The 17654-nt window shown below is 44.4% G+C and overlaps 1 protein-coding gene across 4 annotated transcripts in view; it reads left to right on the top strand.

Annotated features, from left to right (window-relative positions):
- Positions 1–17654, top strand: part of TSHZ3 (teashirt zinc finger homeobox 3) — a 69053-nt gene that overhangs the window by 20472 nt on the left and 30927 nt on the right. The window contains exons 2-3 of one of the 4 annotated variants that reach the window (XM_079117102.1): positions 9660–9892; positions 11286–11350. The exons of 1 other annotated variant lie outside the window; for it this stretch is intronic. The gene's annotated coding sequence lies outside the window, so the exon portion shown is untranslated. Of the gene's footprint in view, positions 1–9659; positions 13826–17654 lie in introns of all 4 variants that reach the window. 2 more of the 4 variants (XM_079117101.1, XM_079117103.1) reach the window with 2 other exon arrangements.

The raw sequence follows: 17654 nt of genomic DNA, 5'->3' as shown, positions 1-17654 counted from the left end.
TCCCTGTGTACTATCATACTGTTGTTTTTAAGTAAACTGCCTGGATCAACTACATGCATAGTGTGTTTATAAACGTGCATGTGTGCATGTGCACGTATGGATGTCTTATATGTATATGTATGTGTTGTATACAGATACGCATAACCTCACTGAAGTCAAACGTTTTTACAATCTTATCCTCACCAAAGGGATTTTTAAAATACGAGTTTGATATGCATGTTTCCAAACAGAATAAAGTAGAACGCTAACAAATTACATTCCTCTTCCTCTAATTAGCTACCAGATCCTTTTCATAGAAAAGTAAGGATTTCAGGTATTTATTCTGACATGTTGACAGATCTTGTCACATTTTCAGCTATCTCAGTTTTTTATTTTACTATCTCTGAAATGTGGAATATGAGTCCCAGGGTTGAAAACGTACATGGAAATCTAGTGCTGTTCGCAGTCCTGCACAAAGAGCAGCCCATAGGCTCCAAGTCTAGAACCTAAAGTTACAGGTCTTAGGAAAGAAGTGAATTGCATAAACATGTCGAGAGTTACCGTGGAATAGTGTTTTGTTTCTTTGAATGTGTGGCCTATAGTACTGTTCAGAGTGATGCCTAATTATGTTTTTTCCTAATGGCCTTTTACTCTCGCACCATTCTTGAAAAAGAAAGAGAAAGTGATGGCCTGCAGCAGTCTGATTGAGTGCATAAAGAAAGTCCCCATTCCCTCCAGGATGCCTTCTGTGGTGTTCCTAGCATACTTGTTGGACTTCGCCCCTGTGGTTTTATATTTCCCTGGCCTGTGCAAACTGGGCCATATTACCTAGGCTTTCCATCGGAACTAAAGGCTGCATGAAATTCTGGGAGGATATTTATTTGAAATTGCACAAATGTTTACAGTAAGAGAGACTGAGACATGGGCACTGCTAGTGCACAGCTAGCCTTACACAGTGGAGCTGCCTTTCCTTAATGTGTTCCATGTGCTTAGTTCTCCCGAACAGCAACAAACATGCTGCCTTTTACGGCTGCTTACTTGGAAATTAAATAATGAGTCTGCGTGAGGTACTTGCTGCACACTCCCAAGATTACAGTCTCACGAGAAAGTGACTTACAGTGATACATAATGGGAGGTCAGCACCGCCATCACTGTGGAAGCTCAGATCATCTGAGTGTCTCCGGGCATGGGTGTGCACATACGCACACGCACACACGTGAGCTCATACACCCGTCTTTGTGCAGGCAGGGCTGCTTGACATAAGCTATAGGTATAGCCTTGGAAGGTTTGACAGTAGCTTCTCGTGGTGAAACTAAATGCATTTTAATTTTTTTATTAAAAAAGCAATAATGCACATAATAGAAAACGTAGGAGAGGCAAAGGGCATCCAAGTAAGCATGGTTGCCCAGGGGCAAGCAGTTTCCAGTTACCAGTTTGTGGTATATCCTTCCTCACATTTGAAATCATAAATACACACATGCACTTTATATTGTAACTTTCTGTTTTCAGTTAGAAATAGATCTCAGATATCTACAATTTACTTTGACAGACATCTACAAGTTAAGATGCATGAATAGATGGATAGATATACATGTGTCAAAGAAAATTAAAATTTGAATCTTGGTGATAGGTGTACAGGTAAAATTCTTGAAACTTTGTTGTGCGTATTTTATCTTGCATAAGAAAATGGTAGAAAAATATGTATCTTAGCAATCATCTTATGTTACAGGTATTATATCATATTATATAGGGCAGCCTTGTGCTGTTTAAGGGTAGCATGTTACTCCAGTGCATGAGATGAGGACATTTGGGTTGCTTCTAAACTTTCTCTACAAACAATGCCACAGTGAATATCTTTCCACATATTAGGACTCAGTAGCATCCTTCTGTATACATCCTTGAGGAATAGAGCCCTAGAGGTGGATTTGTTAGCTGAAAAGGTTTGTTGGCAAAAGGAGACATCCAAATTACTGTCCAAAAAGATGGCACTCATTCTCCTTCCCTGTGAAGTGTGGGCGTGGGCATGTCTCTGAGGTTAGCTCTTACAGGCAGCAATCCTCTTGCTCAGCAGGTGTCCAGCATGTCTCCATGTATAAGACTCTCCATTACTGGTTTTTTTTTTTTTTTGTCTCTGGGTGACAGCAAATGGGTATTAAGTTTATAGGATCCCAACCCTTTAAATTGTAGTACAGTAATTTTGTCAGTAGACTGATGAGAAAACTGGTCCAGAAAGGGGAAGAGACCAACCCAAGTTCTCATGGTCATTTCCTGGCTGATCCCAACTGGCAGAGGCAGTAAGTGATGTGTACCTGGCTCTGTGACTGGACGGGAAAGGCTGCTCCATTGGTGTCCTCATTACCTGATGATGCTTACAGAGCCCAGCGGCCAAGACAGGGAAGCACTTGTGACTGTATATATTACCTTTGTTTAGCTCCTGCGGAGTAAGGCAGAAGTGGCTGCCTACAGCATGTAGCTTCTTAGATAATGACCGTGGAATACTGCAAATGTCCTTTTGGGTTTTGGCTGAGTAATATTTAAGGATTTTGAAACAGTGACTTAATTGTGTTTTTAGGTAATTGATGGCATTGTAGTAAAATGTATTGAGACACCACATCAGCATTTTTCTAACTGTTCCTTGGAGAAAAATATGCTCATATGAAAATGGTTTCTTCACTTTCCACTCATGGAATTGAAAAAATAAAAAATCATTGTGCTTCCTTGGAATCACTGTGCCCAGAGATTCTCTAATTTTAAAGTGTTTTCCCCTCTGGACTTGGCCTAAATAACGCAAGGACAGCTCCCTTTTCTAAGTTCAGTTGTTCCTTGTTTGGAAGGAATGGCAGTGGAGGCAGAGGGCCTACTGTGTTGGGGACTTGATGCAGGATGCTGTCTGGGCAGATTTTAGGAACGTTCCATACACCATAGATCAGCACGCAATAGGCCCGAGGCTGTGGACCTCCAGACCTGGAACCCCTCCCTATAGTCCTTTCCATTCGGCCTTTCTGCCCCTGCTTTCTGCTTTGGGTTAGAAGTTGGTCAGAGAGAACTTGCAAAGTGACACTCAGGAATAGCTGAGTTTCCAAAAGTTGTGTTTGAATTTGAAACCTGCATAATTTTACGTGGGTATCAGGGAAATCAGGATATTTAAATAAATTCTATTTATTAGTTTTCTCAGTCTTCATGCAATTGTTTCTAAGGGGCGGGAGGGTTGAGGTCAACTTTCAGTGTTTTTATTTTGTTTCAAATCTTGATTTTTGTTCTGAAGAATGAAATTATAAACAATTTAAAAAAGTGGGACTGAGGATATAACTCAGTGGTATAATGCTTGCTTGACATGGGCCAGACCCTGGGTTGGATTCCTAGCACCGCAAAATAAATAAAAGAAAAATAAGTAAATAAATAAAAATAAAAATAAAAAGTTAATTTTTAGTTATATAAAACTCTCCAGTCTATGAAATTAAATAGTAACAATAATAATGACGATAATGCTTTCGAAGCCCTGTTGATTGCTTCCCCAGTGATTCAGTTTCTGCATGCTGCATACAAGAGGCCTGTGGAGTGGCCATAGACGAGCCTGGCTGCTGAATGGTGGTGCAGGAACAGAGAGGCTGTATCGGACTGTAGGCTTCTGAGATGTTTTCTTCCTCCTGCGATTGGTTGCGAAGCTATCCCTAGGCCTGTTGATCCTCTCAGGGAGAGCAGCCCTTGTGCAGCATGATGCCAGCACTGTGCATGGGGGGTCATCCAAGGAAGATGCTGCAGCATCCCCAGCTCCCCAGGTGCGCAGGAGAGGCAGGTTCAGGGGCATGGCAGCAGTTGCTGCCTTCCCCATGTGGGAGAAACACCTCAAGGCGTGGGACATTGGAAAGGTTATTGTGGACAGAGTTTCCTATCCTTGGGTAGGATATTTCCCGATGTGTCTGATGGGCAGAAGCCAAGCTCTTCCTGTGGTCTTGATATGGACATTTCTCTGGGCTTATCATGGGTCTCCTAATGTGAAGTCATCTGGGTGTTCATAAACCGACTGCATTGCTGAGAGCAGAGCTAAATCTAATGCTTCCACTTTGTAGAGTTCTTTGACATAGAATCCTTATAGGGTGAACAAGGAAAAGCATAATGAAAATTAAGAAGAAAAAGAGAAAGGTGTGCTTTGGTGAAATTAGTCTTTTTTCTTAAATGGCAAAGCTCATGTACCTTAACATCTGATATAAATTTAATTTTTTATAATTAAACCTATTTACAGGAGCTCATTATTAAATAATAACATTAGATTTTTAGTTTTTCAAAGCCCTTCAGATCATTGAATAGCAAAAACGCCAAATCCTGCAGCAGAAACTCGGGTTTATTCCTTACCCCATAGTACTGAGGGGTAGATGGCAGCAATGTGGGAACAGGCAGTTCCCAGCTGGATGAGGAGGACCTTTGATGCCTGATCCTGTGGACATTCACCCCTTTGGGGTTATCTCGGCATTCAATGACAGAAGGCTTATTTAAAACAATTTCCACATGAGATAAATGCTCTCAATTCAGTATTGCTTGGTGAAACAGGTTTCCAACTATAATACAAACCATATACACATGCACTAGTTATAACAGAAAAAAAGAATAAACCTCAAAATCTAAGTCCTTTTTTTTTTTTTCTTTTTTATCCTGTCTTCTATATGCCTTTATTTTCCAAACATTCAATAATAGGTGAATATCACTAACACCTGGACCTGATGTTGATGGTGTGTCCTGGATCATTGGGGCCAAGCAGAAGATCGATAGTTTCATTTATTCATTCACTCATTCAAAAGTTAAGTACTTCTTTTTCTCCTGACTGCAGCTCGCATTTTCTCTCTCCTGCACACATGATGTAGAGGGAAAGCAGCCCTGCCCGCATCGGGCCTACTTTGCAGGGAGATGAGACGATGAATAACCCTGTGTGATGCCTTTAACCGTGCTGTGGTCTGGAAACTTGAATTAACTGGACCTGAGTCGGTTTTATGCACACACCTCAGCATTGGTGGGTTGCCATGAAGTTCCAAGCAGACTTGAAGTTTGTAGATTAGTCTTGTAGTTTACAGATGTGGTTACTAGATGGATTAAAAGAAATTATAAAGGTGTCTTAGGGCATTCTGGTGCTGAGCTCTTTGATGATCAGGTAGATCTCTGGATGAGAACCATTGAGCAGAATCCAACCCTGCCTGTGTACATGTCAGCCACAAGTGAGGGTCCTTTCTGTCTCAGCACCAGTATCACCTGCCTCAATACTGGAATGATTAATTGGGTTCAGAGTACTATTTTCAAATTTAAGGAGTTGGTGTGGGGTGTGGGACAATGAAAGGAAATTATTAAGGATTGTAATTTGCTTGTTTTTCCCTTTATCCTTCAATTCCAACCCCATTTTACAGTCTTTATGTATTGGAAAGTGCAAGACAATACTTTGACCTTGCAAAGATGTAATAAAAATTTGAGGCAGAAACCTATCTCTGTAGGGTTTGCATCATGCAGCGCTCTGGCTGCATAGCCCGTCCTAACACCTGCCAACCATCTCGTGTGACCCTCAGGGAAGGAAACTGCCTCCTTCACTCATCTAAGTTCAGTATTGTTCAGGACTCAGTAACCTCCTGCAACCAGAGATTAAAAACCTCCTCCAAAGTTTCCATAAACACCTAGGTTTATCACGGAGCCCGTTATATACAGTTAGCACTGTCTCTTGGACAATACTCAGCCACAGCTTAATGATAACAAAGGCCTAGGTAAGGGATAGGACAGTTAGGCAGGTCATCCCGAGCAGGTTCCTTCAGAAAGACAGGTCAGGAATCATCTTGCCTCCAAGATGAGAACAACTGCAGACAACATTCCCTAAGATGGGCCTAGGGCACAGAATAAATATCCTACTCCAGGTATCAAGTGTCAGAGTAAGACATCTTTTGGTTGACTCATCTTTTTTTTTTTTTTTAAGGTTAAATAATATTAAAAGAACCAAACCACATGCAACTTCAGGGATGGATCAAATCTTACTTGTTTTGTTCTATACTTAAGAATCTATCTATCTATCTATCTGTCTATCTATCTATCTTCCATGCATTTCTGTAATTATCAAAAATGATATGAGAAAATGTTTCAGGGTGTGGTCCCTGATCTTGAAGGTCCTTTCCAGCTCTAATCTCTGATTTTTTTAAAAAAATATTTTTTAGTTCTGAATGGACACAATACCTTTATTTTATTTATTTATTTTTATGTGGTGCTGAGGATCGAACCCAGTGCCTCACACACGCTAGGCAAGCACTCTACCACTGAGCCAAAATCCCAACCCTAAGCTCTGACTTTTGAGGCACATGTAGCAATTATGACTTGGTTTAGGGAGATTCGGTAAAAACTCTCCATCCCTTCTATCCGCTGTTTGTTTTGGAAAGAATTAGGAACCAAGCGGCCAGATCACTGCCCTCTCTGGGGGCTGCATGTTAAGAGTTCATACACGTCATCCAGTTAATGAAGCTGCTTTCCCACCCCTTCAGCTGGGATTTTTAGCAGAGTAGAGAGCTTGATTCAGTGATGGTTGCGCCTTCAAGGGTGAGAAAAGACGTTTGGTGGTCATGGTGGTTCTCACATCCTTGTCCTGGTGGCTGCTTTCCCCTTGTCTGTGTTCTTGGAGTAGACACTTGTTCTCTGCCTGGGGTGCTTTGAGCATATGGCGGGCAACCCTGGGTTTCCTGGGGGCCTGGCTGCTCCCTTGTTTGGAGATATCAGGCTTCTACAGGGCTGGTCTTCTCTGGCTCAGGTGAGAAGCACAGGTTAAGAGGCCAGGCTTCCCTCTGACAACCTGGACATACTCATGTTGGGGTTTCTCCCAGTTTTACTTCTTTAATGTGATTTAATTATTTGTGCCTCACTGAGTAGTTTTCATATACATGAATACAGTTTTCTAATTCCCAGTGAAACCTTTAAAATATTTATTGGAAACTGATTTATGTGCAGAATTCTTAAGGAAGAAAAAATACTTTTCTGTATTTTCGGCGAGAAGGCTTTTGTGTTTATAGCATTCTTCTTTTATCTGAAGCCGGGCAGGCACCCTTGGCAGCTGCTATTCATAGTCTGCTTGTTTTTGTAGCGTTGCTAAGTTGTTAGGTGGTGATCCACAGTTTACCTAAGTCTTGCTGCTCTTTTTCTATAGTGAAGGAACAATGTGACTTTTAGCAGGGGACAGCCTTGGTGCCTATGCACAGATCCAGATGTACTCACCCAGGAAAATCAACTTCTCAGATCCCCGGTATTTGACATGTGGGATCACCGCTGAGGGTTGAGCTGCGATTAATTAGACGCATTTAGCCATGGCACCAGGCTGGTAGAAATGTCCTCAGGCCACGCGAGGGACCTGCAGGCAGGCACCAGCAGATCATAAAGCCCTCCTCTTGGGACTAGGTGTTTGCTACAATATTGGTGACCAGATCATTTCCTTCTGATAATGGAGATTTTATCATTTAGAGATGGCAAGTTAAGATACTTTTATTGAATGAACTTCCTGCTAAGTTTCTGAGCCATAGTTGGGTTTATGACATAATTGCCCTACATGTTGATACCATCTTTTATCATAATTGTTTTTCATTGTTTTTAATAAAGGGATAAAAATAATAGGAGACATTTCAGAAAGTGGGTTTTTTTGTTCTTTTATTCATGATACTAAAAATTACCCAAAATAAGATATTTTACAGAAAAGGATTTTGTTCCAAAAGTGACTAATTTAAATCAGTTTATACAATGAACTTGCTAATGATCCTCAGTCTAGAGGAGTGTAATGCTTTTATACTGTTATCATTTTTTATGAATAGAATTATACAAAAAGTTCCTATTGTGTTGTACAGTGAGTTTCACACAACCATCCTTTATCAACAGATGGCAACCAGCACATGAAAAATAATTAAAAAATAAAATGAAAAGAAACCAAGAATGAATTAAAGTGCTTCTTTGCGTTCTGATCTGCATTTTTGGTTTAGAATTTTTATGGTGAATTGCCATATTATCTGTTATATCAGTTTACAATGAGGCTCCTATCAGACATAAAACAGATTTATAATACCATTAAAATACAATATCAAAGAATGAATAAGCAATTCAATAAAATTACAATAACACAAAGATAAAATGAAAGCCTTTTCAATAACAGTTTTATGCAAGAACATTTTGCAGATAAATATGTGTTTATAGATCTTTTAAATGTACATTTATTATACTGTTCCTAATAGAGCCACAGGGGTTAATTTTTCCTGTGTGTTGTCTTTTATAAGTGGTTTAAAAGCTAGCTGCAAAACTCTTCAATAGATTGTTTTGAATCTTTGAATTGATTTTGGTAAAGGGAGCTTTTACAGTCCTGAAACTGAACATTCACACACAAACGAGTCAATATGGCCGGGCCCCCTTGCTGGTGGGGGCTGGAAGAGCCCCAGGCCACCTGGGACCCGAACATGAAAGAGACAAGGAGGGAAAAGTTTTTAAATGAAGTTTGATTTTGTGCTCTTCCCACCCGGATGTTCAGGTCCGATTTCCGGAAGAGAAAAAAAAAAACAAAAAACAAAAAAAAAAAAACCACCAACCAAGGATAACAGGCCCCCTTCTGGGGAGCGACGGGGCAGGCCATGGGCATGGCAAGCTGCAGTGGTCAGTCTTGTCCTTCTGCTCTCCTGGTGCTGACTCAGGAGAGGCCCTGGGGCTGCGCTCTCCCCACACCTGACTTGGTTCCTCTTAATTAAGCATCCTGTTTTCCTTCCTTTTGTCTTTAATTTGAACAGGGAACTCCTTAGACTTTCTTTGATCCTTACCAGACTTGGTCACTGGGGTCAGTGTGACAGGAGATTGGGCTAAAAATCAGGAGACATGGAAGGTAGGTTCTGAATCTCTGGCAGGGCCTAGATATCAGGGTGAAGCCAGTTTCCCCTAGCTCTCCGAGTTCCTCACTATGAAGAGCGTCCACCCTTGTCCTGATGTGGCTGAAGTGGGTCACACCCTGGCTGTGGTGTGGCTCTGCAGGAATAGCTGCCCTGACATGTCTGGGGCATTAGACTGCTGCACATCTGTGCTTTTGTGCCTCCTTTCTAGGCAGCTGGCCCACTGGGGCTCTGGCTGGGGCTGGGGGCATGCCCAGTGAGGTGGGGGGAAAGCTGGGCCCGGGGAAGCTGATAAAAAGAAGCCTAGGATTTTGTTGATAAGTGAAAAAAATCCCTTGAAAGAGAATTTTGTCCATAAAAAAATTTAAAAAGTCCCCTCAAGTACATTTAAACTCCCATGGTCCTTTCTTTGTTGTAATTCCTCTGCAAGTCATTGGCATCCTCTTCTTCCAGAATGATAGAAAGTGCCAGGCCCTTATAGATTGCTTAATATACTGTAGGTAATATAGATTGCGGTAGAAAATAAAAGCAAGCAGAGAATATTTGGCCGGAGCATATGTGACTCAAATAATTGAGAAATAAAACGGGGAAATGACTGAAAAGACTGTTAAGTGACACAGCACAGCGTACAGTGAGCTGGGGGGGGGGGGGTGAGGGTGAGGGGGACAGCCCCCCTCTTCTCTCTCTTTCCCTCTCTTCCACTCGAGGTAGAAAGCAGACACTTTTAACATCTCCTTCCCGAACAGCTCCTCCTTTCCCCCATGAAAATTTAGAATTTTGCTTTTTTACTTTCTTATTTCCTCTCTGTTCCAGAAAATTTTAGTACACGACACAGCGGCTGCTGCAAATAGCACTATTTCCCCAGCCCAGGCTGTTTGATTGCAAGAGGCTTGATTGCATCATTAGTCCTGAAGTGCTGTGCTCACTGAAACACACCAGCATCTTGGACATTAAAGTGGCATCCTGTTGTGTATGAGGAGAGGCCTCGCACACACCACTTCATCTTGCAAACCTGCCTTTTCCCCAGAGTCTCCGAGCAGCATTAGGTAAACAATTACAGGAGATGACTTTGGAGGTGCCGTCTTCCCCTTTAATTCATGCATACAGGCGTTGTAGCGCTACTGCTGCTGTAGGAAGCACAATGGAGTTCTCACTAACAGACATTTAGAGATTTAGGCAGATTTTCCCCTAGAAAATGGGAAAGGCATTTTAAGTAGCGGGAACTCCTGCCTCCCCCACCAAAACCAAGCTGTGTGTGTGAGTGCTGCTTTTATCACGGAAGACTTTGAGCTCCACCTGCATTTGGGGCTCTCTTCGGGCTCCAAACCTTTCCCGTTTGCCTTGCTATTTATTTCCTTCCCCTTCCCATCCCACCCGAGGTGGAAGTCTAATTTTATATAGCAGTAATTATTACACCTTGCCACTCTCCCCTAAGTTGCCACTTGATTAGTGCTGAATGGGTAAAAGTGACAAAACCCTTCTCGGTGGGAAAAAAAAAATGGTCGATGTCTCTTTAAAGTCTTTGTCCGGCTGGTTATTTTTTATATGAGCTCAGCTCACATCACTTTTTATTAGCTTAATAAATCACCTTTCTTGTCAATCAAGCAGCAGAGAATAATTGGATATGGTTGAAGCCTTGCGTGATGGATTATAAATCATTCAAGATTAAATTAAAAGATAATGCACAAACTTAATGGTTTGTGTTTTGCAGTCTAAATTGCCTCGGAGCACTGCTGTTTTCAGCTTTATTGCCAGCCGTTTTTCTTTTCACAAAACCTTTCTGATTTTAGCCCCTTTTTATTTCTGTTTATCATAATTCCAATTGTATTTCTCATATTTACCTTTTAATGCCTTGCCCATCCAAGCTGGGTGGCGAGTGAGAAACTCCAAGCCCACAGCGCCTGTTCTCTAGCTTTGGGCAGGAGGGGCCCCTCTCTGTTAAGGCCTGGAACGCCGCCTATGATTTGATGTGTCAGGCCACCTGGCAGTGCCCAGCACCCTGCCCCTAAAAGTGGGGCTTTTAGAACCCCCTGAGATTTACCATGAAAGAAAAATATACTTTTCCAGTCCCAGGTTATGGGCAGACTGGGGCAGGATTGGGTGGGGAGACTCTTGTCCATAGGAGATTGGTAACTCAGAAAAGTTGAATGGCTGATTGGGGCCCAGGCTCAAAGAAGGAGGAGAAAAGGAAAAAAAGAAAAAGAAAAAGGAACAAAAATTAAATAGAATAGTTAAAGAGCAGTTGGATTGGTGAGCAGGTAATATTCAGAATAATCCCACTTCAGCATTTGTTTGAGGTAGCTCATAAATTTCTGCTGCATCTCGGCAGCATCGCTGTTTTCCCCTAACCTGTTCCGGGGACAGAATTGTCCGACCCGGCAGCAGCTGGTGGAAGGATTCCCTGCTCATGATCACGTTCCATTCCTTTTCTCTACCCAGCCTGCGTCTATAAAGTTTAGAAGGCACATACAGAAGCGTGTGGACCATCATCCTTTCTCATAGAGGTAAGCATCTTCCAAGTCCCAGGAATATGACTCCTTGAAGGGGTCAGAGAGCTGAGCCTTCCTCTGGATCCATCCCCTGCAACTTTTCCTTCTCCCGATTTCTCTGCCTGTTCTTCCAGACAGCCCCAGAGGGCCACGCACAAGGGGTCTGAGAATGACGGTGATTACAGAGCAAGGTTCACCCAAACGGTTAATTTCTCACATTCTGGCTACAAAGTTAATTAATGTAATCTAACACATCTTGAGGCAAAATTATGCACTCAGATATGAATAAAATCCTGATCTTTTGCAAAATACAAATCTGGCACTTGGAACAATTCACAATCACTCAAATTACAAGTTCTGCACAAGAATATAGTATCACAAGGGGCTATGAAATCCTCTCATTAGAAATGATTCAAAAGGCATCAGGAACTCAGAGAGAGAATGTCAGGTGGAAGGAGGTGAGGAGCCAGACAGCTGAGACAGACTGGAGTCCCGCGGCGGAGGTGGAATCGCTGTGCCTGCCCACATTGTTTCTCAGGATCACGCATGGAGCCTCCTTGCAGTGATGGCCGACTGTCCCTTACTGCTGCAGTCTCTCCTGGCTCCGGAAACACCCTCGCCTGCTCAGAGAGAGTGCCCGCCCTCTGTGGCGTTACTTGGCAGAAGGAGTAGGCGCGGCTGGGGTCTGGCCTCACCTCTCTCTCCTGCAGACTGTAGGGAAAGAAGTCCTGGCCTTACAGGTCAGAGGCATCTTTCCTGGTTCTCCAGGGTGCTGAGGATGCCACCTCTGTGTCATCTTGTCATTTCATCCACAAAGCACCCTTCCACTGGGCCCGATGGCCACCACTGAGGCAAGGACAGGGGCTCTTCTCCACGTTTCCCAGGCATGAACATGGGACAGAGGCCAGAAGGAAAAGCTCTCTATGTGGCCACTGTAGGAAGAGTCATGACCCAGAATGAAGGTGTTACCTCATTTACAGGTGAAACCCCTCAGGTGTAAAGACATCCAGTCATTTTCTGTAAGTTCCATGCTGGTAAGTCCAAGTGTTGGGACCATGAAGCAGATTCCTGTCTCAGATGTGCTCAACCTAGGTGTGTCCTTTTCCATCCCAGGGCAGGGATCCTTCGTGTCCCTGAATTCTTTTCGTTTCCCAGATGACTGTGGCCACCCATCTTGATAATTACCACTCTCAGCCCATCAGCTCAAAGTCGAGGGAAGTTCATGTGTTGCTGCCAGTTTGCTGGGGGTCCAGGCAAGATGGACGGGCATCACCCTCACAGAGGGACTGGCAGATGTGTGGGGACAGGAAGCAATTCCACAGCCCGTCGGGCAGTGGTGAGAGATGCCAGGAACGTCACTGCCATGTCCTTGCCAGGTACCCTGGATCCACAGATGGCACGCTCGGATCCCAGACTCTGGTGATGCCCTCCCAGCAATGCAGACTCAGTGGCCAGGCTCTGGTCAGAAGCCAAGTGCTGGAGCCATCATTCAGAGATGAAGCATCCTGTCTTTAATTGATAATGGCTCATTGCAAATTTTACATTTTTTATTAGCGTATTTATTCATATTGAGGTTTGATAACTGCTACCTTCCCAAACTGGAAGTTTAGAGTTTTCAGTAGCAATCTGCCAAATTCCCTTACAAGTCTGGGGTGTTGGAAATCCTAACAGAAAATCCTGCTTGTTAACTAGGAGACCAAATCCCTCCCTGTGGACTGGGTGCTCCCCTCACAGCGTTCCCTGCAGAACCCTCTGTGACTGTGCTTTGCCTCTGAGCAGGCTTGGCATCCTGTGTCCCAAACCTGTCATGCTTTTTGACGTATCTGCATACTACATGTACTGGTGAACATTATTATTTACACACGTTTTTAACTCAAATAAATTTATTTTTAAAAGGAAAGTGTGTCGGTCCTATAAATGAAGACCCAGAATCACTTGCCATAAAGAGAAAATAACCATAAAAATAAATGCCGTGAAATCAAACAATGTCATTAAATTCTAGCTGGATTCTCCTGCTTGCCTACAGCCTGAATTTGATGCCTTATCTCTCGTCTTAAAAAAGGGAGAAGAGCAAGTGTTAGGGAGGTGTTAAAGACCGACAGCACCCACCGGGTACTTTCTCCTTGAAGCAATCAGAAGGAAAAAGACAGAACTGACAAGGGAGTAATTTATGGCTGTGTGAGTCAAGGTGAACCACCTAATATTTTCCTGTGACACTGGTGAAACTCCTCCCCCACCGTGAGACACCCTGGATTTCAGCAAGTGTTGACTTCCCCTAGCTTCTCAAAGGGGTGCTTAACCCCCAAAGGGTTAAAAGTATTCTTATAGGAAAGTGTCTTCTGAAGAGAAAGGGGGAAGGTATTAGGGAGCAGGATTCAGGAAGCACTAGAACAGGTCCCTCCAGTCGGCACAGTGGAACCTTCTGCCCTCTTGGAAAAGTTTTACTCTGAGCCCGCCCACCCGGGAGCCACCAGCCACGGCACTTGAAAAGTGAGTACAACCGAGGAACTGAATTTTAATTTCATTCAGTATTCATTCTCTACAACTTCACTCTTCTTATGGACAGCACAGCTCTAGGTCCTTCTTTGGTGGCCCTGAGCTTGTTTCTCTGACCTAAGCGGGGGTCTGCTGATTTATCATTTCTGTCTGCACTGGGGAGGAAGTTGGCCTCCCCTGTGTAGTGGTGTGCAGAGCGCCGAGCACCACAGGAAACGCCTGTGTACTACCCCTGCCATTGCAGCTCCGGGAAAAGTTGGCCTCAGCACTCCCATTCCATAGATAGGGAAACTGAGGCTGGAAGACTGTAAGCGGAAGCCAGGATACCAAGAGAGAGTAGCTGTACTCAGAGTGCTCTCACTCTCAAACGGATTCCCATGCTTGCTCGGGTCCTCCCTTCAGCCCCAGGGAGCTCTGAGCCTTGGTGTGGTGCCTCTGTGTCATTCACGGAAACAAGCCCCATCCCTCCTCTCCTCCATTCCATGCCCCGTGGGCTGGGGGCTTCCATAGGACTGAGGCCTTTTCCTCCAAGGAAAGACCTGTACAGACCAGAGGCTGCAGACCAGATCTTATCCTCAGCTCTTGCCTCTGGCTCCAAAGGAGATCCCTGAGGGAAGGCAGGCCAGAGCCAGCAGAGTCCTGGAACACCTTTTGGGTCACCCTTCGTGTCCCTGCCCTTCCACCTTCTCCTAATGCTCTTGATCTGTGGTGGGAGTTGGGGGATGAATTGATAAGTAAATCCACAAGTAGAGTGTTAAGTGGATGAACGTGTGACCTTCACCCCGCCTCATTCTCCAGCTCCTATCCCAGCCTACTCAGGGTTGCTCTGCTCTTTATTAGTAACCAAAGCAGAACACAGCTTAGCTCAGAGTCTGTGTGTCTTGGAGTGGGTGAAGTTCTTCACCTGAGATGAGGGAGTTTTGGCTAGTGGAAGGGTTTTTTGGCTACCACCTTGTAGATGTGATCACCCTCCTTCCTGGGCTTAGGAGGTTGAGCTGACTGCTCAGGCAGGAGTTTCCTGGACTTTTCATGATTGTTCCAGTTGCAAGGGTGGGACCCAGTGGGGGACTGATCCTGTCACTGTGAAGATCCTGCCCTTGCCACTGCAGGGATCATCTTAGCTGATGGAACATCATAATTTCTATAACCAGAAATAACTTGTCTTTATTGAATGCTTGCCCCATACCAGGCACTGTGCTAAGTGCTTTCTGTGCATAATTCCATCAACTGCAGTTCTCAGAAGAGGGTACTTCTATTCTTGTTTTAAAGACGAAGGATCAGAAACGTAAGAGAGTTGCGGTAACTTGCCCTGGTTCCCCAGCTGCTCAGACAGAGCAGAAGACAAAGACTAGGCCTGAGGATTCTGGTGTCTCTTCTCGTCATGCCATATGCACCACAAAGAGCCACCGCCTTGCCCAGCCCTTTCTCTGTTTTCATTCTCCTCTTGGCTCCAAGCCTCATGCTCCTGAGTTCATTCATTCATCCACAGAGCAGATGTTTGCAGACCACCCTGGATGCTGGTTCCTGGGGTTGGTGCTATACCAAAAAGAAAATGCATGTGGAATGCCCCCAATTATCTGGGAGCTTGCATTTGCTTAAAGGAAGACTATAATTTCTCTCTTCTGGTCTGCCTGTCACTCTGCTGGGTTCACTCAACTCTGTCTTCAGTTTTGATCCATTGGCACCAGAGAGGCAGCTTGGAGGAAAGAGAGGCTCATTATCTGGGGCCAGGGTTGGGGAAAGACATGAGAAAACTGGGGCACTTAGTAGAGGCTCAGCAAACTGTGATGTGACAGCATGATGAATGGGACCTGGGGTCCTAGAACTGGGGAAGGAGAGGTTGCTTAAGCTCAGGGAAGGAAAACGTACTTGTATGCATTTTCCTGTAATCACAAATTCCCCTGAGGGCACTGGAGTATGTGTTGAAATAATTTGAGCAGGCATGTATTGAGCACCTGCTCAGGCCGGTGCTGGCAGGTGCTGGGGATACCAAGATAGGCAGTCCTCAAGGGGGCTCGAAGGTGGAGGATGTGACAGACAGACACAGGTAATTCTGATGTGGGTACCATGACTGAGACTGACACTGAGCAGGTTGGGAACATGATGATGAGGGATGTCTTGCTCATCCTAGGAAGTGAGAAAAAACTAGAAGTGGCTTCCTGAAAGTGGGGGTGCCCCAGCTAAGTCCTAGAGAACAATAGGGTAACTAGTGCTTAGAACCACTTTCTCTCTTTGGGGCCACATTATCTAATGCTTTGCAAGAGAAGCTACATCTATATGACTGAGGAAGTGCCAAGTTTTCTATACTTTTTATTTTTCTGTCTAGACTTCCCAGATCCATTTCCAGACCTTTCTTGACCTCCCAGCTAACCCACATGTTTACTCTTGTTGACTTGATGGTTCTCAAAACTGAGAAGTCATTTAGATGTGTTCTTCCATAAAATGAGTGCCACGTAGAGAAGCGAGAGAGTCTCTGTTGCATCCCTGCTCCATCAGGGCGTTGAGTTGCCCCTCTGCGCTCCTGTACTTGCAAAGCATTTATTTCTTCTACTTTCTTGCAGAAAACATGGCTCCATCAGTCTTCATCCAGCCAGCGACCACTTCCTCCTTCAGGTGGGGAATTCAGAATCAGCTCCTTCCCTCCCTTTCATCTTTCCATTCTTCAATCACCCACCCACTTACCTCACTCTCCCTGGGGTTTCCCCCATATCCTGTCCCCAGAGTGGATAAATGGTTGCATTGAGAGACATTAGAAACCCAAGTTCTATACTGCTACTACCTGAGCCCAGAGCACTGTATGGAGGGATGCTCACTAACATGGTATCTGCCAGAGAAAACCAGTAGTAACACCTCTCTGTGCATCTTCATGTGGTGCAAAGCTGGAACCAGCCCTCATTCCAGAGGTACCCAAGGACAGCAGCAGCCCTGTGGAGGAACAACCCCGTGGTCATTCATATTTTATTGCAAAGTTCTTGGGCTAGCCTTGGAGAAAATGGCAGACAGGTGGCCTGTCATTGGGATGGTCCCTGATCAGGGAGTTAGAAGGTCTAGAATCTGGTCTCAGCTCTACCATTAATAACTGCTACCTGTGGGCATTCCTTCCCTCGTTCCTACCTCTGGTGAATGAGGTGTTGGAATCAGTGCCTGTCTCTATGATTCCTGCTCCCTCCTTAGCTCTAGAAAGATCTGAATCAGAGCTGACCCTGCTGGAATTCCAGTAGGGGTCTTTGATTCCGTGTCCGTAGTTCTCCCTTCCCAAGCAAGAACATTGACTGGGAGGAGACCATGGAGCAGGGAAGGTTCCTGGCACTTAGTGGGTGGAGAACTCGCTGCATCTGGTTCACACAATCTGACTAGCAGAGAATGACTACTGGGTTAGTTATCTCTTTTCATTACCCGGATGTCCCTGTGGAGCCCTAAGCCAGCCAGAGAAAGAAGCAGATCTGCAGTACCCACGACCATATCCAGAAAGCACTGAGAGCCAGTGTCATAAAAACGGAGCTCGTACTGTGGGTCCACGCTGGAGAAGGTAGAAATGGTGGCTCCGTGTGCCCCCAGGCCACAGATTCCCTGGTGAGAGCACCTTCCCTGTCTTTATTTTGCCGTCGGGTGAACGTTCCAATGCATTTTTCCTTATTATGACTTGATTAAGGAGACAATAAACCCTGGCCATGATTTTTATCTATTTGCAGTCATATCTCTCAGTTCTAATTTCAGAGATTAGCTTGTTTTCAAAACACTAAATGAAGGACAGACTAGATGCCATTGTTGGCTTTCCTTGCCAACGCAGCCGCAGCCCACCATTGACAAACGCAAGCTGCTA

This window comes from Sciurus vulgaris, assembly GCF_902686455.1.
Source record: "Sciurus vulgaris genome assembly, chromosome: 17".
NCBI lineage: Eukaryota > Metazoa > Chordata > Mammalia > Rodentia > Sciuridae > Sciurus > Sciurus vulgaris.
The sequence above is the reverse complement of the archived record's forward strand: the minus strand, read 5'-3'. Positions and strand labels throughout refer to the sequence as shown.